The sequence below is a fragment of the Triticum aestivum genome, chromosome 2B (assembly GCF_018294505.1).
Source record: "Triticum aestivum cultivar Chinese Spring chromosome 2B, IWGSC CS RefSeq v2.1, whole genome shotgun sequence".
Lineage (NCBI taxonomy): Eukaryota > Viridiplantae > Streptophyta > Magnoliopsida > Poales > Poaceae > Triticum > Triticum aestivum.
The window spans coordinates 577214706-577237227 of NC_057798.1; the positions used below are offsets into that span (position 1 = coordinate 577214706).

Sequence of the window (22522 nt, forward strand, 5' to 3'; positions counted from 1 at the left end):
AATGTGCTTTAGTGGGAGGAGAGATTCCCGTCGACTACGAGGGAGTTGCTCATAAGGGTACAATGCGTGTGCATATGTTCATATGGGTGAGCGTATGTGTGTGTATGTGAGCAACTGCGATTGTACTGCATTCGATACAAAATATGGCAGACCATATAAGTGCAATTACACCCCCTAAAAGATATACATAGACCTTACCTCGCAAAATAAAGTAAAATATACATAAAAATAAAATAAAATATACATAGATCTTGCACATATATGGTTGTGATGATGCGCTTTACATATCCACTCGGCATGACAGTAGCCTCCGCTCTCTGCCCAGGGCCGCTGAGCCACGCAGCATCATGTCGACGTCGAGCTCACGCAGGTCCGACGACATCCGTTGTCGTAGCCTGTCGATCAGCGACACCTCGGTTCCGAGCGCGACCATCCTCACATGCTTCTACTCGTGCCGCTCCATGCAAAACCCAGGCACGTGGCCCCACGCGAGCACCGCACCCGTTTAGGAGACAACCACCGATCCACCAGCCTCTGTGTCCGCGGGCTCCGGCTGCTCAAGGCGTGAAGCGAGACGTTATATGTGTGACACTTATCATTTGGGTAATTTTAATGTATATGACTTCATTTTATGCAAAGAATTTCTTTTTTAGACATACATAAAAATTTCGTACGAAACTTATATACTACTTTCTCCGTCTCAAAATAAATGTCTTGAACTTAGTACAAATTTATATTAGAGCTAGTACAAAGTTGAGACACTTATTTTAAAATAAAGGAACTACATATGTAATTAAGAGCAAATTCCTATCTAGGACGAACTCCAACTCCGGCAAAGTCCTGGATGTATATATAGTCGAAACCCGACGCGCGTGATACGTCGAGTACGATTCAAAACAAGTAAATTTCCTCACGCCCGGAAATCTTCCACGGAGAACATCATCTTGGAAGCTGCAGCAGGGACCGAATCTGCCATGGAGAAGAGCGACTTGGAAGCAGGCACGATGCTGCATCATCCCGCCGTCGCATCGCGCAACGGCGGCAAAGTCTTCGTCTACGCCGTCATGATCGCATTATCAGTATCCATCCTCCTGGCGTTCATAGTTCACGTTGGCACTACTCCGAAACAGATCCTCCTCCCGACTTTCTCCGTCAACCTAGATGGTTTTGACGGGCTGCAGGCGCCCGCTCCCGCGATATCATCGACGTTCAACCTCTCGCTCCACGCCGTGAGCAGCGGGAGCCCGCAGTCGCAGAGGCTCTGCCTGGAGGGTGGATCGGTGGCTGTCTCCTACGCGGGCGCGGTGCTCGCGTGGGGCCGCGTGCCTGGGTTCTGCGTGGAGCGGCAGGAGCAGAAGCATGTGAGGATGGTCGCGCTCGGAACCGAGGTGTCGCTGATCGACAGGCTACGGCAACGGATGTCATCGGAGGTGCGCGAGCTCGACGTCGACATGATGCTGCGTGGCTCGGCGGCCCTGGGCAGAGAGCGGAGGCTACTGTCGTGCCGACTGGATATGAAAAGTGCATCATCACACCCATCTATGTGCAAGGTCTATGTATATCTTGTATCGCAATAAGAGAAATACCCATTGGTTCCTGGTTGTATATATATCCTATATAGATTTTTTTTAATAATCAAACAAAAAGTCAAAATAATTCAAAGGTATTTTTAGTTAAAACTTGACTTTGTTTTGCACAAGTACATAAATTTTCACGAAAAAAACAACAACATTGACTTCGGGGCAAAAAAGACAAAAATTATTTGCTATTATAGGCCAGGTTGGAAAAGGCAGTAGGCGTAAGCAAGGCGGTTGGCCTTCGCCTAGTGCCTAGGCGGTGCCTAAGCGCCCTAGGCGCGGCCTAGGCGGCAATATAGTTTTTACTCGTAGTGTATTCGTGATTATTATATGGGTGTTGATATTAGTTTAGGGCATATAAATAAGTTAATTACCGTCTATTACCATTGGAATATAACCCGTTTGACATATCAGTGCAGTATGTGGCATGATTTCTTACTTGGGTAGGAAATTCCTTGCTTGCCCTGCCTAAACCTCCATTTATGCCCTAGGTGAGGCGTTTGACCATTGCCTAGAGCCTAGGTGTTCCTAAACGCCTCTTTTTCAACAGATTTATAGGTCACTATTCACACTATTTTGCCTGAAAATTTGTTTTTTTTTAAATAAGTCAAAGGGTGATTTTATTTTTGTGATTTTTTTCTCACAAGTATAGCAAACGTCAAATTTATTTCAAAAATATTTTCAGATATTTTTGACTTTTTATTGAATTGCTAATTATTTTTCCATATAGGGTGTATATACACCCGAGAACCAAACGTTGGATAACCACCTAGATACGACCAGATAGAACCAGGGACGCCTTACATCACTAGCTTCCCCTACGAAGCCAAAACTGACCATGCTTCATAGAACAGTGAAAAAGCAAACGTACTGAAACATGAAACATTGGATAACCACCTAAGATACGATCAGATAGAACCAGGGACGCCTTAGATCACTAGCTTCCCCTACGAAGCCAAAACGACCATGCTTCATAGAACAATGAAAAAGCAAACGTACTGAAACATGAACCGTCGCCGTCCACACCACCGAAGGACTCCGTCAAAGTCACTTGCACGAAATGAACACAAAATCGGGGCCCAGGTCATCCCAGACCGAAGCTCCACATGTCATCCACAAAGTCCACTCAACAGTGTTGATACTAGGACAAGACGTGAATACCTTATTACATGCCAGCAATACCTTATTACATGCCAGCAATACCTTATTACATGCCAGCAATGATGCCATCACCTTGCGTCATTGGTGCAAAGCTCAACTACAACAAAGAAGTTAAGCAAACTATATGAAACATGCTTTTATGAATTCAAGTTCAAAGCTAAGTGAATTATTAGAAAGAAGGTCTAAATGAGTCATCTAAAATTACTATGTTAACCTATGAGATGATAGTCTACAATATGGTGTTATAGTATAGTTCGATTGGATTGGTTTTGCTTGGTCAGATGCAACCCAGAAGCAAAGCAGGGTATATGGAGTATGTTTCGTTTATTTGCATTGTACAACTTTATCCCTAGTTCATTCAAACACAATTCGTTTTGCACATAAAGGGCGTTGTTGCCCCCCTACATGATCGTCATACACATACACATACTCAAATTAATAAGCATATGGTTAATATTAGCACATATTACCCAAAAGCATTATAAATGACACACAAACATAAACACAATAATTGTCTTAGCATTAATACATAACCGGAGGTATGACCACACTGCTATTTAGGCATACTAGTTCCGGGTTCACGGACTAACACACAACAAACACAACTCCTTGATCATGGCAAGTGTTGGATCATGCTTGCCGCATTTGAACACCACATCAAGTCCTCAACGCGAAAAAGGTCGGAGATGACCACCCTCAAACCAACTTCAGTCTAGACCTTGAAGGTGAGTAAGTACCCAATCTGCACACTTTGAGCTATGGCAAAGCCAACCCCCTTGATCAATGGAAAGCATCTCATTGACATCCCGGAGCTTGACCCACTAGTCACAACGAGTGTTCGTCCTCAGAAGGATCTCCTCTGGGATGGCACGCATGTGATCCTGGAAAGCATCAGGGATACGAATAGAACCACCTTGCAAAAGTGGTTTGGACTTTCCCGGACATCTCTTGGAGGCGCTTCCTTCTACTACAACATTGCAACGGTTTATAGCTAGCTAGCTATCTATAGGTAGTGTACTACGTTTTGGAGCAATGATAAGCAAGATGTCATAGTTTGACCTTTGCCAGGCATAGTTATTATTTTGGCATGATCGTCCCTGATCCATTGAGATATATGTATAATGAAACATTAAGTAGCACATGTAATGTACTTAAATTTGTTTCGTACGAATATGTGCTTATTATGTTAATTATGGAATATTTGTATATGCTTTGTCAAATTTGGTCTGTGGCATTGGGTCGTTAGGGGCTCGCTTATGATAGGAGTACTAACAATGGCGCCCATTTAGCACACTACACCCTTGGTAAAGTCTCAAAGTACCGGTAGTTTGGAGCACGTTTATGATAGGAGTGACAGCAATAGCATCTGTGTAATACCCCATGCGGCAGGTATTTCCTAGAATAAAAGTGACGCTGCTCACGGTATCTATGCCACTAAAGATAGTTTATTAGTGGCGCCTTATGTTTTTCTTTAGCCTTGGACAGTGGGAGAGGCTCCCACTGTAATATATTAATTACTAGGGGTTAAACTGCACAAGCCATATTTACATCCAGCCCACTTTGTTGATGGCAAGAGCAGGGTAGGGTTTATGGAAGGAACGGAGTCAAATTACAAGTAAATCTGGGGAACTAGGAAGAGTTGAGGGTGACGTCTTATGTTTTTGGCACGTCGGTGGTATTTTGAATAACCCAAATGATAAGTGCCAGTACGAAGCAACATGGTCCAAATGGCAAGTTAGTTTCTTAATTCCCGAAAACTGCTTTTGGAGGCCGAGCTCCATGAAGGCCTTCAAATGCAAAATTCAAAATTCATGAAAATTCATATTTTTACATTACAAAAAAATCTGAAAAAATACAGACATAGATGAAGGCATAGTGCACAAGTGTGTTAATTTCCAGGACGATATACTTTGAAGTGAGGACTGAGCAAAAAAGACAAATCTGGGGCTTTTTTAACACATGATATTATTCATCCTCACAGAGCATGAATTTGTTTTTTTTGTATTTCAATGTATTTCACCCTGAAATTTTACGCACACACGCCTCACATCCTTGTTTACTCGTACAAAAAAGATTCAGATTTTTTTAAACCAGATTTTTTAAATTTTGAATTTTTCATAATAAAGGCCTCCATGGAGGCCGAGAGCCAAAACACCATTCTCCTTAATTCCCTTTTTTATAATATGTCAAAGTTTACTTTAAACATGGAAGAAAAAGTAGTTAAAACATATCACCACAACTTCAATGTAAACACCATGACAATTTATGTGCAATAAATATGGCAACTTTGACCGTCAAAAAATATCGTCGAAACATATCGATATGAGATCTAGTTTTGAAGTGCTCGTCACGACGGATTTCATGATGAAAACGGATTTCAATCAGATTTTTCATTTAGGAGATTTCGGTGGGGGGGGGGGGGGGGGGGGGAGGGAGGTCACGCTGCATTACTGCAAGGGTAGCGCTCACCAGCACTGCGAGCCGGATGAAGGGCACTATGCAGCAAGGAACATGCTCGTCAATGCTACAACTACAGGACCTCACCACCACTACAAGTCGTGGGCGGTGCTACGATCATAGAGCGCGTCGACGTTTCAAGGCGGTGGTCTCAGCCGTCGTCATTGCTGCGAGCCATGGATGATGCCGGGACCACAGAGCTCGTCGACGCTCAAGGGGGTGGTCACAGCAGCCGTCGTTGCTGTGAGCCACGGCCAGGCGACGTTGCAGTGCTACAAGGCACCCTATTGCAAGGGGCCAACGACGCTACAGGCGGGCAACGCTGCTGAGCGAGAGGAGATGTTGACGAGACAATAGAGGACAACAGGGTCAAACCTTATATTCCGCTCGTGCGTGGTGTGATCCGCCATAACATGTGGCAAATCCAACGGGCTAACGAGCCGATTGATTTTGGGGCTGGCGCCTAGGGATGGGAGCATGGGAAGGGAGCAGGCAAGCTGGATCCGGCGCCTAGCGGCCTAGCACGCCCCAAAATAAGAAGGGCTCGGTGAAACCGACTGCAAACCAATTTGACTTTTTGCGTCGTCAACTAGCTATACCATTCCACCGGCAAATATAATTTTCATCACGCATGAGGCAATTGCCTACGTTACTAACTCCTTGATGAAGTAGACTGCTGCTACAAACACTCTCCAGGAAATACAATGCGAGGGCATCGGTGATGTTCATGGATTCGCTATTTATCCATAACAACGTTGCAATTATGGCGAAGTGGAGCACATATTCAGTGTGGTGTATGGAGCTGCTCTTACTCAGTTCTGTACTACGTACTATATCACAGGCGAAAGGAACGTATTCAATGTGCGGTGTAGTTGCATGAGTTTCTCTGTGCCGAAGATAATTGCCTGAGCTTCCAACTGCAGGAAAGGAAGTAGTTTCTATGGCGAGTCACTGAGGCTACTTCTGATCTGAGGACATGTTCACTTTTTGCAGTAACGATAGCCAGCTCTGCCTGATCTCCTGCAGCACCATCGCAGGTCCGCCGCCAAGCATGATGAGGCACACACAATCCCTGGTGCGGATGGCACTTCCCGTCACAGAAGAAACCTAGGCACAGAAAACATACTTGTGTTAACAACAAATTAATTGTGACAATAACAATAGATGGAAGTCCTCGGAAACATGGAGAACTAACATCACCTTCCAAAAGAAATTCTTCTTGAAGAATACAGCCCAAAACCCAACCAACGGATCCCCATCAGCAACTGTCCAGGAATCTACAAGGAGGGCCTTTAGAATCCAGCATATGCCAGCCACAGCCCCAGCTAAAGCGACGGCCAGAGCAAGAGTAGAGAACTGATGATTTCCCTGCAATAATATTGAACTTCTCTCATCTTCTTTTTTCAGTAAATGCGCTTTTTCCTCACTGCATGCATCTTGGGGATAAATGAACTTTCCGTGCAACTGAATAGGGTATATGCAGACTTGTAGACACTAGCCACGGTGGAACGCCTGGAAAGGTACTTACCAGTGACATAATCCTACAGATGTTGCTAATAACCGTGAGCACAACAGCCAAGGATCCAAGAAAATATATTCCACTTATTGAGCTCTGAAGAAGAACCACCAGAACAGCAAGAATAGAAAATGCGACACTCGCTCCAGCGACACACAGCAAGGTCTAGGAAGAAAGGAAAAGTAGTGTCTTGTTACAACTTACTAACAATATATACTAGTAAAAAGTCAAAGGTTCACGTACCTTTCTATAGTTCAAGATGCAAAGCCATAGTATCCCAGCAAAATTGATGATCACGGAGAGTATAACTATAACATGCATATACCCATTTTCAGCAGACCATATGAGAGTATCCATGTATGTCAAGCTTGGGCTGGCCATTGAGAAAAACCAGATCCAAGACAAAGCTGCTCCAACAGAGAGTGCAAACCAAGAGGGCAGCCAAGCACTAAAATCAACATAAGACCTGTCCTCAAGTAGAGGCTCTCCAAGAGAACCTCGTTGGCTGCTCAAGTGGGCAAGCCTCCAGCTGTTGACAAAACGTAAGCCATAATATTTTACATAATGAAAACCACATAGCTCATTCCATTAGGGTTTAATTGGACGCACCAAGGTGATATGAGTATGAAAAGGCCAAGAATAAATCCTGTTATAGAATGTTTCTAGATTAGTACCACTTCATATTCATTGAAATAATGTCTTTATATAGTAATACGCACCTAGCGTGGAGAAAAAATCAAAATCCATTTGATAGCTGCATACACACATATACACACGGCAAACAATATTAGATAACATGGGATCAAATAAACAAAAAATATTAAAGTGTTTGATTGCTCCTATAACCTAGTAGACTTGCAACAGAAACATGAAAACACAATGCAAAAATTGAATATTGCAGGGACACGCTCATGTATAAGCAAGCAAGAGATGATTGAACATCTCTTGCTTTCCAAATCAAATACTACAGACTATTATTATCTCAGTTCCATAGTAGAGATGCGTCAACCCATTACGTGTGAGACAAAAAGCACAAATGATACAGACTTCCAGCGCAAATTTGGTGACATCTTAGAAAGCATGTGGTCAAACTTCTTGATTTTCAATAACTAGTCAATATATGGCATAACCGTCAGATAAATAATTCAAGCCAACGTATAATTTGACCTTGCATGGATGCACGGAATAATCAATTTGAATCACTTCTACATATGTTAATCCTCCTGGAAAATCTCCTTTTAGTACAATCAGTAGAACAATAGTTTACACACACATGACAGGCCCCCTTTAGTATGATCAATAGTAAAATAGTTTAAACACACATACTCAAGACATACATTTTGTGATTGCTGTGTGATTTAACGATTATAGTCAGAAAAATAATTTTTGTGAGTGTGGTTTAATGAACATAGTCAGTAAAGTCAAGTGATATCTTCATGACCTGAGGCCCACTTTGTGTGGCTCACCAAACTCATTATTAGCTCCTTGTCACCCACCAACACCACACATGATGTCTCGTCATCGCTAACTAGTCTTGTTCCGTCACGACCAGTACCACCACAGGCAACAAGTACACCAACATTGGCGCCTCATCGCACATACACGAGATGGCAACTCCAACTTCACAGAAACAGCAAAAATGGCACAAACATGCCACATGCAAACACTCGCACCCACCAAACCACGTGACAATGGACAATTAGCATTTTGGAGAACTGGCATGAGTTTAGATTTAAAGTAATTCATCAAGGACTATAAATTTACATTTACACCACAAAATGAAACGTTACAAGCAAGTTACTCCATTTACCAGTTTGGAATACACTAAAACTTGTTCATGTATTGGCTTGAAAACATTGCCTTGCAAGATGACCGCTAAGATAATAAAAAGAGTTTGATTCTCATGGTATATCTCCAAAGAACATGATCTCCAAGACTCCAATAATTCTTGCTTAATTGCTTGAGGCAACCAAGAGTTCCATCCTCATGGTCTATGGTGTACCAGTCATTTAACAAATAACATGGTCCCCAAACATTCTTGATAACTTGATTGAAATATAAAAACGGGAGTTCCATTCTCATATTCCATGAACCATTCTTGACAAGGAATTCCATTCTCACGTTTAACCTTTGTTCAAAAGAACTTGGCAAAAACATGAGTTTAGTGCTCACTATATTCCAACCTTCACATTGACAAAAATGTTAATAAGTTGACAAGAACCTTTAAACATATAAAATTAAGGGAAAGAGTTCGGATATACATACCTCAACACCAATTGAAGTCTCAGAGAGAGTGGAGGCTCGGACAGCCACGAGACGTGGCTCTGTGACACACAGTCACCCCTTATCCTGAGAATACAATCACTCCCTCTGAGAAAAAGTTATCCAAGATTTTAAGGAAAATAATATAGGGTAGAAGACACAAACCTCAAGCCAGCCTAGAAATTTTCCGGCTTAGTGTGTGTGATGGTTAGAACAACACCTGCACGTACATTTGCAATAACCAAATCAATCAGGCATCTTCTCAAAAGAATAGTAACTAATGTACCCATGCTTTGCTAGGGAGCTGCACTATGAGGAGTTGAGATATAACACTATCAATGCTTATACAGATGACTGATAAGATAATTTCACTTTTTAAACTTGATCTGGAGAGAGAGCACTATGACTTGCTTTTATTTCACCACCTTGTTTGCTGGGTAGTAGAGACATCTCTTACAAATAAACACATTACAACATAGTATTCCCTCCGTCCCAAAATACTTGTCAGAGAAATGAATAAAAATGGATGCATCTAAAACTAAGATATGTCTAGATACATCCATTCATTCGACGAGTATTTCCGGACGGAGGGAGTATTACTTAGCTACGAGGATGGTTATCAGAGTCCGTAGAAGTAAGAAAAACAATGTACCCAAATACAAAACTGAAATCATTTGACTGTCCAAGTTGACTACGTTTCAGATTCTTACAACAAGTCTCACAGAGAGTGGAGTCTCCGAGTGCCGCGAGGACGTGGCTCTATGACACACAGTCTCTCCTTATCCTGAGAACAAAATCACTCCCTGTGAGAAAAATTTATCCAAGAATGTAAGGAAAATAATATAGGTAGAAGACGCAAACCTCAAGCCAGCCTAGAAAGTTTCCGACTTAGTGTGCGTGATGGTTAGAACAAGACCTGCACATACATTTGCAACAACCAAATCAATTTGGCATCTTCTCAAAAGAATAGTAACTAATGTACCCATGCATTGCTAGGGAACTGCACTATGATGAGTTGAGATATAACACTATCAATGCTTATACAGATGACTGATAAGATAATTTTGTTTGTTAAACTTGATCGAGAGAGAGGGCAGAGATGGCACTATGACTTGCTTTTTATTTCACCACCTTGTTCGCTCGGTAGTAGAGACATCTCTTACAAATAAAAACATTACAACATAGTATTACTTAGCTACGAGGATGGTTAGCAGAGTCCGCAGAAGTAAGAAAAACAAGTTATCCAAATACAAAACTGAAATCATTTGACTGCCCAAGTTGACTATGTTTCAGATTCTTACCTCAACTCCAATTGAACTCTCAGAGAGAGTAGAGTCTCCGAGAGCCACAAGGACGTGGCTCTATGACACACAGCCTCTCCTTATCCTGAGAATACAATCACTCCATGTGAGAAAAAAATATCCAAGAATGTAAGGAAAATAATATACAGTAGAAGACGCAAACCTCAAGCAAGCCTAGAAATTTTCCGACTTAGTGTGTGTGATGGTTAGAACAAGACCTGCACGTACATTTGCAACAACCAAATCAATCGGGCATCTTCTCAAAAGAATAGTACTAACTAATGAGCCCATGCTTTGCTAGGGAAGTGCACTATGAGGAGTTGAGATATAACACTATCAATGCTTATACAGATAACTGATAAGATAATTTCGTTTGTTAAACTTGATGTGAAGAGAGGACACTATGACTTGCTTTTTATTTCACCACCTTGCTCGCTCGGTAGTAGAAACATCTCTTGCAAATAAAAACATTGCAACATAGTATTACTTAGCTACGAGGATGGTTATCAGAGTCCGCAGAAGAAAGAAAAACAATGTATCCAAATACAAAACTGAAATCATTTGACTGTCCAAGTTGACTATGTTTCAGATTCAGAAATGATTGTAAATTTAACCAATGAAAAGAGCATTCAATGTATTATCATGAAATGGTTGATGAATAAAAATAGTGCATTAATAGTAGAGAGTTATTTAAATTTTACTTCGGTTTGTTCATGGAATAATTTCTTACCAACTCTGATTCAACATTCATAACACGAAATTATTACATGGTCACGATGGAGGCACTGGATTTCAGCATGCAAACCTATGATAGATCAAGCCTCAAAATTCTGAAATCTGGAACAAACTGCATTGAGCTACATGTCATTGAGTTTCGACATTGGATTAAAAAATTGGGAGTGCGCGCACAAATTTGCAAACTATGACGAGCATCTCTGCAATTCTACTCTACAGTCGGAGAGCCATGAGGCCAAGCGCGAACCAACACACGGAATACAATCCGTCTCCGCAGATGATTAAGCAACCACATACAAAGCATACCAAGCACGTATCACCCAATCGCCGTTGGAGAGAACAGCTTGCCTCGCAACCTGTGATTGGTTTAGAACGGCTTACCTCTACCTCTGCGGCACCGCTGCGGTGGGGAGCTTGGAGATCTGCCGCGTCTAGGGCGGCAAGGAGCACCGGCGCAGGTGAGGCCGCGGCGGGGGGATTGGGGGTTTGGGGCTGCGTTGCGGCAGAGGCGCCGCTGCTGGGCGACCTCGAGTACCGGCGGAGGCGGGCGGTGTGGTGGCTGGCTGGCGTAGGAGAGCGAACTGTGTCGTCGCGGGTAAGCCTAGTTGCCGGAGATGGGAAGGGGACGCGGAGCAGGAAAGCGGGGGGAGAGAGAAGAGTCGGAAACGGCGGAATGCCGCTATATTTCCCGGCGCTCGCTCGCAGGCGGCTTCCCCACGCCCCGCGCCGCACCGCGCCGTGGTCCGGCGAGTTAAATGGGCCGTGGGGTGGCGGCCGAGGTACACGGCCCAAGTATAGACAGCTGCTCCGGGCCCTCAGGCGCATTTTATTTCGCTGTTGTAAGAGCCGGGAGCAACTAATTAACGAGCGCGCCTTCAGGAGCTCGCAACGATCAGCACTACTTGGCGCGCTCACAGTCATTCATCACGCGTCGCGCTTTCTTCGTTTTTTCTTTTTACTTTTACGCATGCGTTTTCGGCTTTTTAAATGGGATTTTTTCGGATTTTTTTACGTTTTGGTTTTCTACCGGTCTTCTTTAGCTTTTCGACAAAAAAATTTAAAAAAATAATTTTTTTCGCAAAAAAATGCATTTTTTTCGGGAGAGTCACGGTTTTGTTTTCGCGAGAGGCACGGTTGTGCTTTCGCGAGAGGCACGGCCGTGCCTCTTGAAAACGAAAAAAAACGTGTTTTCTGTTTTTTTTTCTTTCGCGAGAGGCACGGTTTTGCTTCCGCAAGAGGCACGGTTGTGCTTTCGCGAGAGGCACGGGCATGCCTCTTTCGGAAAGAAAAAAAACATTTTTTTGTTTTTTTTCTTTCGCGAGAGGCACGGTTTTGCTTCCGCGAGAGGCACGGTTGTGCTTTCGCGTAAGGCACGGGCGTGCCTCTTTCGAAAAGGAAAAAAAGGCATTTTCTGTTGTTTTTTTCTTTCACGAGAGGCACAGTTGTGATTTCGTCAGAGGCACGGGCGTGCCTTGTCGGAGTAATGGGCCACGGGTAGGCTCACACGAGTCCCTAGATTTATCAAGACTATGGGCCAGCTCCGCCTAGCTGAGCCCCAAGCCGAACTCCGCCCTCTGGGGCCGGCTGGCTCAGCGGCCGACTGCCAGAGGGCGGGTGACCCAAGACTACGGCGCTCCGAGTGGCCGGCTCCTGGCGGCCGCCTTCCAGAGAGGGCGGCAACGGGCAGGCGGCCACCTCACGACTACAGGGCGGCCGAGCTCCCATCGAGAGTACAAGTCAAAGCATGGCTACAGCGAGGAACGACGCCTCACACATTCGAGACAGGCGTGGCTACAGTGCTCCGTACAGACGGAGATCTCCGCACGACGGAGCACTGTGTCGTATCTACCCTGACGTTGCTTCGGGCAGGCGGAGCCCTGTTCCCCACGACGGCCTGTCGGTACGGCCTGCCAGAGGCGGGCCCTATCGGGCAGTGACCCCAAGGAAGACGGGGGAAGCTCAACTAAGCGGATTAGAGAGTGGCCGGCCTCCAGCAGGCGGTCGTCCCTCGTCCCGAGGCAAGCACGCCATTAAGCTGATAAGACCAGGTGTGGCTACAGTGTCCTCCCACCAGGCGGTGGGACTTTAGCCACGCTAGGATGACCAAGCCCCTGTCACCAAAAACACGGCTACAGTGAACAGCCACCAATCAGTCGGCGGGGCCCACAAGGCGGCGGGCCCCAGCGGTCGGCGAAGAAGCCGGAAGATGAAGACACTGACAGTCGGGCCCGGCAGCCGGCCAGATTACCATTGTACCCCTGGAGGGTAGGCCTATATAAACCCCCCAGGCCACCCATGCAAAGGGTTCGACCCCATTAGAACTAGCCACCCCCTAGAGCAGGAAGAGAGCTAGCCTTGCCTCCCTCTGCCTCTAGCAAAACAGCTCGAGAAGCACATTGTATCACTTGCGCCTTAGTGATCATGCGGAGACCCCGCAGAGCAGGACTAGGGGTGTTATCTCCTAGGAGAGCCCCGAACCTGGGTAAAGTACGCCGGCGTTCGTGTCTACGCCTTATCCCGCTTCCAGGCACCGGCGACGTTCTACTCGCTCCTACCATGATAAGCCACCCATTGGCATATGTCGCACCCAACCCCCGACATTTGGCGCCCACCGTGGGGCGAGGTGCACCGTCTCCCGGAGATCTGCTCTGGACGGGAACCCTGTTCCTTCCTGGCGAGCGAAGCCAGCCCAGCACGCCCAACGGCGTTAGCCTCGACGCGCTGCATGGCGCGGAGATCGCCTGTGCGGCGAGTTGCCTCACTGACCTCGTCGGCGAGATCGACCTCTCCGATGAGCCGGCCTCCGACACGGGCACAAGCTGCCCTGAGAGCCGCCTCGTCAGCCTCCTCGACCAGCTCCATGTCACCAGCGAGCCTGCTGTGGACCTGGAGTCCGTCGGCTCGACTGATCCGATGATCGTCGACTCCGACACGGCGTCACTCGACGTGTTTCCCACCAACGTGGTAGTCTACGACGAGCCGCCTCCTCGCGAGTACAGCGGCGGGAGCACCGTCACGGAGGTGCTCGTCATCAACAGCGAGGAGCACTCGGACGGGCATGCTCAAGATCCCCTCGAGGCCACCCTGCGCGACCTCACGGCGCCCATTCCCGAGGGCGCGGATGCTGAGGTGCTGGAGGCACGCCGCCTCCAGCTTATCGAGAGTGCTGGCCGCCTGGCCAGCATGCGCCGGCTGTCGGGCGCCTATCGACGCGAGATGGACCGGGCCGTAGGCGGCACGCCGGCTCCTGGGGGGCCTAGCCGCCTCGGCATGGTTCAGCAGCGTGGCGCGACCATCGCCAGCATGTTCGGGGCAGAGCGCCCCGTCTACGCCACGCCTGCAGAAAACATCCGGGCCGCCCAGGCGGTAACGGATGAGCTGAACAAGTACAACGGCGACGAGCTCCGCCACATGACGGAGCGAGTCCAACAGCTCCTGGACGCGGCTGCCGCACAACATGAGGCCGCCTGCCGCGCTGAAGACCCAGCCGGACGAAACAACGTGCCGCCCCCACGCCGAGATCATGGGGTGACCTCCCGGACGCCAACTGGTGGCGCCCGCGGAGGAAAGGGCAATGAGTCGGCTGCTAGCCGCAGTCGGACACGCATCTCCATCGAGCGAGACGAGGAAGGCCGCCCTCATGCAGTGGAGCAGCGAGGCGACCTGTCGCCTCCCCCGCCTTGTGGAGCGAGATACCCCACTCCGCCTCCTGTCACGCACCCGACACTCAGCGACCGCCTTGGCCGCCGAGAGGGAGTCGGAGAGAATGATGCTCGCCACCGGATCGATCGTCTCAACCGATCCCTGGCGCTTGAAGAAGAAGATGCGCTGGGCCCGCCCTACTTCGGCCCCCGAATCCGCGATGAGCCCTTCCCCAAGGGGTTCACCCTCCCACGAGACACGCCCAAATACACCGGCTCCGTGAAGCCGGAGGACTGGCTGGTCGACTACTCCACATCCGTCAGCATAGCAAACGGCAACAAGCGCGTTGCCGTGAAGTACGTCCCGCTCATGCTTCAAGGCACTGCCCAAACGTGGCTCAACAGCCTGAATCCCCGCAGCATCAACAGCTGGGTTGATTTCACCGAGGCTTTCATCCGCAACTTCACCAGCACTTACAAGCGGGCCCCCAAGCCCCAACAGCTCTCCTTATGCGTCCAAGGGCCCACGGAGTCAACTCGCGACTACCTCACGTGCTGGACCGAGCTGCGCAATTCCTGCGAAGGCATGCACGAGGTGCAGGCAATCGAGTACTTTACTGTCGGGTGCCGAGAGGGCACCCTCCTCAAGCATCGACTCCTCTGCGACGAGCCCAAGACCCTCGATGAGCTGCTGGTCATCGCCGACAAGCACGCCACAGCCGACTCCTCCATGAAGGCGGAAATCCTGGTTGACGCATCCGGCAAGGTGGCACCTCAGGCACCTCGGACTCCGGCTGGTGACACCAGTCGGCGACAGCAACCAGGTGATAACAAGCGAAAGGCCACCCAGCCGGCTTCCACTAGCCGACAGGTGGCGACGGTCGAGGATCGGCAGCCAGAAGGGCAGCCAGCCTCCAAGCGGCAGAAGGGCGGCAAGTCCAATTGGTTGCCCGCCTTCTCTTACGAGCAGGCCTTAGATGCACCCTGCAAATTCCATAGCGGCGCAAAGCCCTCCAACCACACCACTCGGAAGTGTCACTGGCTCACCAGAATTGCTAAGGGAGATGGACTCTTGCCTCCTCCGCCTACCGGACCGCCGCCTCCTCAGCCCCAGCAGCCGGTGGCCCGACCAGTCGGCGCCTTACAAGACGAGTACCCAGAGGAACATGGAGCTTATGTTGTGTTCACCAGCGTGGCCGATGACAGACGCAGCAGACGGCAACAACAAAAAGAAGTGCAAGCAGTGGCCTCCAACACTCCAGAGTTCATGCATTGGTCCGAGAAGCCTATCAGTTGGAGCAGGGCCGACCACCTGGAAGTGATGCCTTCCACTGGTTCGTACACCCTGGTCCTAGAAGCGACCCTTGCAACGGAGAGGCGAGCAGCCCGTTTCTCCAGAGTCTTGATAGATGGCGGCAGCAGCATCAACATCCTGTACCATGATACACTAGAGAAGTTGGGAATCAAGTAGAAGCAGCTCGTCCCCAGTCGGACTGTATTCCATGGCATAGTCCCTGGCCTTTCCTGCTCACCAATCGGCAAGACCCAGATTGATGTCCTCTTCGGAGACAAGAATCACTTTCGCCGAGAGCCAGTTTGGTTTGAAGTGGTGGACCTTCAGAGCCCCTACCATGCACTGCTAGGCTGGCCTGCTCTGGCCAAATTCATGGCAGTCCCCCACTACGCCTACCTCAAGATGAAGATGCCGAGTACCAAGGGGATCCTGACAGTGGTCGGAGACTACAAGAAGTCGATCGCTTGCGCCGCAGATAGTAGCCGGCTGGCCGAGTCCCTCGTGATTGCAGCCGAGAAGCGGCTCCTTGACCGGGTGGTGGCGTTGGCAGGCAAGAAGCCGGAAATGTCACCCGCACCCCAGGAGTCGGAGGCTGAGGGCTCGTTCAAGCCAGCCAAGGAAACAAAGAAAATACCCTTGGACCCAGAGCACCCGGGGAGGCACGCTGACGTAGGCACAAGCCTTGACAGCAAATAGGAAGGCAAGCTCGTCGATTTCCTCCGTGAGAATTGGGACATCTTCGCATGGTCCCCCAAAGACATGCCGGGTGTTCCGACGGATTTCGCCGAGCACAAGATACATGTCCGACCTGACGCCAAGCCGGTCAGGCAGCCCTTGCGCCGCCTGTCAGAAGAGAAGAGAAGAGTTGTTGAAGAAGAGATAGCCCGACTCCTAGCAGCCAGATTCATCATGGAAGTATTCTTCCCAGAGTGGCTGGCCAACCCAGTCCTAGTATTGAAGAAGAACAAGCAGTGGCGCATGTGCAATGACTACACCAGCCTCAACAAAGCCTGCCCCAAAGATCCCTTTGCTCCGCCAAGGATTGATCAAGTGATAGACTCCACAGCCGGATGCGAGCTGTTGAGTTTTCTGGATGCATACTCAGGTTATCACCAGATAAAGCTGAACCCGGCCGACAGGCTGAAGACCGCCTTAATCACGCCGTTCGGAGCCTTCTGCTACCTGACCATGATGTTCGGCTTGAGAAACGCTGGCGCCACGTTTCAGCGTTGCATGCAGAAGTGCCTCCTCAAGCAACTCGGCAGAAATGCCCATGTATATGTGGATGATGTGGTGGTGAAGACGGAGAAGCGTGGCACTCTACTAGAGGACCTCAAGGAGACCTTTGAAAACATGCGCGGATTCCAGATTAAGCTCAACCCGGAGAAATGTGTCTTTGGAGTACCAGCCGGCCAGCTTCTCGGTTTCCTGGTCTCAGAGCGCGGCATAGAGTGCAATCCTGTGAAGATCAAGGCAATTGAGATGATGAAGGTGCCCACCCGACTGCTGGACATGCAAAAATTCACCGGCTGCCTGGCGTCAGTCAGCCGTTTCATCAGCCGACTGGGCGAGAAGGCTCTTCCCCTGTACCAACTCATGAAGAAGACCACTTTTTTGAGTGGAACGACAAGGCGGACGAAGCATTTCTCCAACTCAAGAAGATGTTGGCAACCCCGCCTGTCCTGGCGGCTCCGACTGAGAAGGAGCCCATGCTCCTCTACGTTGCAGCCACCAGTCGGGTTGTCAGCATAGTCATGGTAGTAGAGCGCAAGGAGAAGGACAAAGCATTGCTGGTCCAGAGACCGATGTATTACTTGAGCGAAGTATTGCCCGCCTCCAAGCAAAACTACCCCCACTACCAGAAGATGTGTTACGGCATGCATTTTGCCGCCAAGAAGCTGAAGCCTTACTTTCAAGAGCACCCCATAACTGTCGTCTGCACAGCCCCGCTTGCTAAGATCATTGGAAGCTGGGATGCCTCTGGCCGAGTGGCCAAATGGGCTATTGATCTGGCCCCTTACACCATCTACTACCAGCCTCGCACCGCCATCAAATCACAAGTGTTGGCCGACTTCCTCGTCGATTGGGCCGAGACCCAATATTTGCCGCCTACACCAGACTCCACTCATTGGCGGATGCATTTTGATGGTTCAAAAATGTGCACTGGTCTGGGAGCCGGCGTCGTCCTCACCTCTCCCAAGGGAGACAAGCTTAAATACGTACTGCAAGTCCACTTCGCCGCCTCCAACAACGTAGCAGAATATGAGGCACTCATACACAGGCTCCGGCTTACCAAGGAACTCGACATTCACCGGATCCTATGCTATGGTGACTCCGACTTAGTGGTCCAGCAGTCATCAGGCGACTGGGACGCCAAGGATGCAAACATGGAGAGCTACTGCTTCCTCGTGCAGCAACTCAGCAGATACTTTGATGGGTGTGAGTTCCTTCACGTGCCAAGGAATGACAACGAGCAAGCAGATGCCTTGGCACGGATTGGCTCCTCCCGACAAGCAATACCAGCCGGCGTTGCCCTACGCCGCCTTCTGAAGCCGTATGTCAAGCCGTCTCCTGATTTAGACTCCATCTTTGTGCCCCCCCCCCCTCCCCGAAGCAGTCGGATCCAACTTGGCGACCCCAGAGGCCGGCACGGGGGTTTCGACAGGTGGCCTGGGGACTGCTACAGCCGCGCCCGACCCGGGGACTTCAGAACCCGGTCCGAGGACTTCGGAGCCCGGCCCGGGGACTTCTTCAGCACAGCAGGCAGAAGCAGCTGCCAACCCGCCGCCTCCCGGCCCAACCGCCCTCGTACAGGTTGCAGTGGTCGCAGTCGAAGAAATTGCGGCACCCTCATGGGCTCAGCCGATCTTCAAGTTCTTGGTGAACAAGGAGCTGCCAACCGATGAAATCTTAGCCCGACAAGTACAGAGGCGAGCTGCAGCTTATACCATAGTCAACAAAGAGCTGGTGCGAAGAAGCGTCACAGGAGTTTATCAGCGGTGTGTGGAGTCGGACCAAGGCCAAGCAATACTTAGAGATATCCACCAGGGCGAGTGCGGCCATCACGCGGCTTCGAGATCACTTGTGGCCAAAGCTTTCCGCCACGGGTTCTTCTGGCCGACTGCCCTGGAAGAGGCCAAAGAGCTGATTCAGAAGTGTCAAGGGTGCCAGAGGTTCCGCTCCAAGCCACACATGCCGGCTTCTGCACTCAAGACCATTCCCATAGCCTGGCCCTTTGTTGTGTGGGGACTGGATATGGTGGGACCATTCAAGACGGCCCGCGGTGGCATGACGCACTTGCTGGTTGCGGTGGACAAGTTTACCAAGTGGATAGAGGCAAAACCAATCAAGAAGCTGAATGGGCCGACTGCCGTGACCTTCATCGCCGACATCACCACGCGATACGGCATCCCACACAGCATCATCACCGACAACATCACCAACTTCACCAAGGGAGCCTTGGCTCATTTCTGTGCAAAACAGGGCATCCGCCTGGACTTAGCATCCATTGCCCACCCACAGTCAAACGGCCAGGTGGAGCGTGCAAACGGCCTAATTTTGTCCGGACTCAAGCCCCAACTGGTCGAGCCTCTGGAGCGTTCGGCCGGCTGCTGGCTCGACGAGCTGCTAGCCGTCCTTTGGAGCTTGCGCACAACTCCAAACAAGTCAACGGGCTTCACGCCTTTCTTCCTCGTCTATGGTGCCGAAGCCGTCATCCCTACGGATATTGAGTTCGACTCCCCAAGAGTCACCATGTACACCGAGGCGGACGCCAAGGAGGCACGAGAAGACGGCGTCGACTTGCTGGAGGAAGGCCGGCTGTTGGCACTCAGCAGGTCGGCCATCTACCAGCAGAGTCTGCGCCGATACTACAACCGCAAGGTGAAGCCAAGGTCCTTCCTGGAGGGAGACCTTGTGCTCCGGCTGATCCAGCGAACAGCCGGACAGCACAAGCTCTCGGCACCTTGGGAAGGCCCTTTTATCATCAGTAAGGTGTTGGGCAACGATGCCTACTATCTGATCGATGCTCAGAAGTCCAGAGCGCGCAAGAGAGATGATTCAGACAAAGAAACGGAGAGGCCGTGGAACGCAAACCTCCTCCGAAGGTTTTACAGTTGAAAGCAGTATGTATCACGCTATCTTTTGTACTATATATAAAGACTCCGGGTCCCCCGAGAAGAGCTCGGGGACTGCCCTCTTTTATCTATATGATAAGTGCCATGCCTATGAGAATGTATAGTCTATTTCTTCCGCCTGGCACCGGGTTCGACCAGTCGGCCCGGAGCCTCGCCGCCTTCTACAATATGCCGCCTCCTGCAGCCGGACAGGTAGTGTGCCGGCACCAAAAGCTTCCTTTGTCAGAAGCCACAGCCCGCAGAGCGACTGCATGGAGGGCAAAGGTTGCAAAGAGGTGCCCCACACAAAAAAACGACTAAGGATGAAAGCGCATATAGTAGCAGGCGGCATCGCACCTAGCCATTTGGCTGCTTGGCAACCAGACGGCCGACCTCCACCTTACCACCCAAAGCTCCGAATGGCTAAGTCCTAGCCCCCCTCACAAACGGCTAGAGTGCTCAAACCAGCCACGGTCCGCAGAGCGGCCGCCTGGCTGGTAAAAGCAAAGCCAAAGGGTCGGCGGCAAAGGAAAAAACCAAGGAGAAAAAGGAAAAAAGATTGAAGGTCGGCACAGCAAGCATAAGCAATGATAAAAATATTTACATGGATAAAAGGCCTCTGGCCAGCATTCAAACACAGTTTGATATACACTCCGAGGGTGGAATTGTGCGAATTTAACCAAAGTGTTCAGAGTAGCAAGCAGAAAACAGATAAAATCCTAAGAAGCAGCAGAAGACTCTGGCTGGGCGGCGCCGGTTGGCGCAGCAGAGGACTCCAGCTGGGCGGTGCCGGTTGGTGCGGCAGAAAGATCCGGCTGGCCGGTGCCAGATGGCGTGGCCAAGGGCTCCGGCTGAACGCTGGAGTCGGCCGCACCACCTGGCACGGCAGGTGGCTCCGTCTGAGCAGAGGGATCGCCGGCAGCAGGCGGGGCGTTGGAGTGCTGGAGGACGGAGTCGGTGGCATCCGTCGGAGGAACGGGCAGCCCACTTGAACGCCTCCAGTAGTGGGTGGCACCTCGGTGCGTGGCTCGTTGCTTGAGGCCCGGTTAGGTTGGGGCTGACCGTCCGCCCCGACCTCCGGCATGTCAACATCGCTCTCGTCTTCCTCCTCCTCCTCCTCTCCATCTCTTCCTCCTCCCTGTCCTCTTCTTCATCGCTGGAGTCGATGACTTCAGCGGAGTCTTCGCTGTCTTCTAGGTTTAGCCCAAGCCATTCGTGCGGAGCTTCACCGCCTTCCTCGACCACCTCCGGGACGAAGACGGTGGTGTCGGTGGGACGAAGACGATGGTGTCGGTGAAGTCGGCGATCGCCGCTGCCCTGGTGACAAGCTCAGCTTCCACCGCCGCCAGCTCCTCCTGCGCTCCAGTCGGAACGTGGCTAACTAGGCTAGATCTAGCCCAGGGTACCACGCCTTGACAAATTCCAAGGCCCGGCGCGCTCCTCCCCGGGCTGCTGAGCCCTTCCAGGCCTCCAGGTGGCCGGCCGCCACCTCCATCCAGTCGGCAGTCCGACTTGGGGTGCGTGGAGCCGGCAAGCCTGGCCAGAGGGCGGAGACCGCCTGGGATCCAATGCGCTGCAGGCGGCGCAGCAAGCAGTGAGCAGGCCGAAGCCGGGCCTGAATGCTGAGGACCTGTTCACCAAGGGTCGGGGGGGGGGCATCAGCGGCGATCTGCACACCCTCTGCCCTTCGCTCCTCGCGCTGGGCCTCGATCATCTGGGTAGCGGCTCAGAATGGCCTGGGAAGAAGTTTGTCCGGGCAGAAGAAGAAAAAGACCAAGGCTATAAGCAAGGGCTGATAACTCAAAGCAAGAAACTAAGCGAATAGGGCTTACCATCGACCAAGTCTTCGATGCTGCTGAAGCAGGCCGTCACCTGGGCCTCCTTGTCGGCCCAGGCAGAGCGCTCGAGCTCAAACTCGGCAAGGAGGCTGGTCTCCGCCGTCTCCGCCTTCAGCTGGGCCGCCTTGAGGGTTTCCGCCTGTTCGGCAAGTTGGGCGGCCAGGCAGTCCCGCTCCTCCGCCAGCTTGCTGCACTCCGCCTCCTTGCCACGCAGGGCGGTCTTGGCTTCGCCCAGCTGCTGCTGTAGGTCGGCATTGGATTTTGAAGAAAGAAAGAAAAGAAGAAGGCATCAGTCAAGCGGACAAGACAAAGAAAGAAATAATCGAGGAGATTCGGCCCGACTGCTCAGCAGTCGGCCCGAACCTCGGGGACTACAGCCCCCGGGTGCGCCAGCGTGCCCCCGCGAAGAAAGAGGAAAGAAACTTACGCCGGCTTTCAGCCAGATGGGCCGTCTGCGCCTCCAGCTCCCGAACCTTGGAGTTGTAGGCGGTCGCGCGGAGGTTGTGATAATCCTGCAGAAGAGGCATCGGATAAAATCAGCAGTCGAATAATTGCAAGATAAAGTTCCGACTCGCCTGCTCAGCAGTCGGCCCGGAACTTGGGGACTACACCCAGTGGGTGCGCT

The 22522-nt window shown here is 50.3% G+C and overlaps 1 long non-coding RNA gene across 1 annotated transcript; it reads right to left on the reverse strand.

The window, feature by feature from the left end:
• Positions 1–8392: 8392 nt before the first annotated feature.
• LOC123041700 (uncharacterized) lies at positions 8393–11754 on the reverse strand. Its single transcript, XR_006418605.1, has 8 exons — positions 11391–11754; positions 10438–10492; positions 10275–10359; positions 9835–9889; positions 9684–9757; positions 9139–9193; positions 8977–9060; positions 8393–8894 (listed from the first exon to the last, which is right to left on the reverse strand). It is a non-coding gene; the product is annotated as an uncharacterized lncRNA (long non-coding RNA).
• Positions 11755–22522: the final 10768 nt, after the last annotated feature.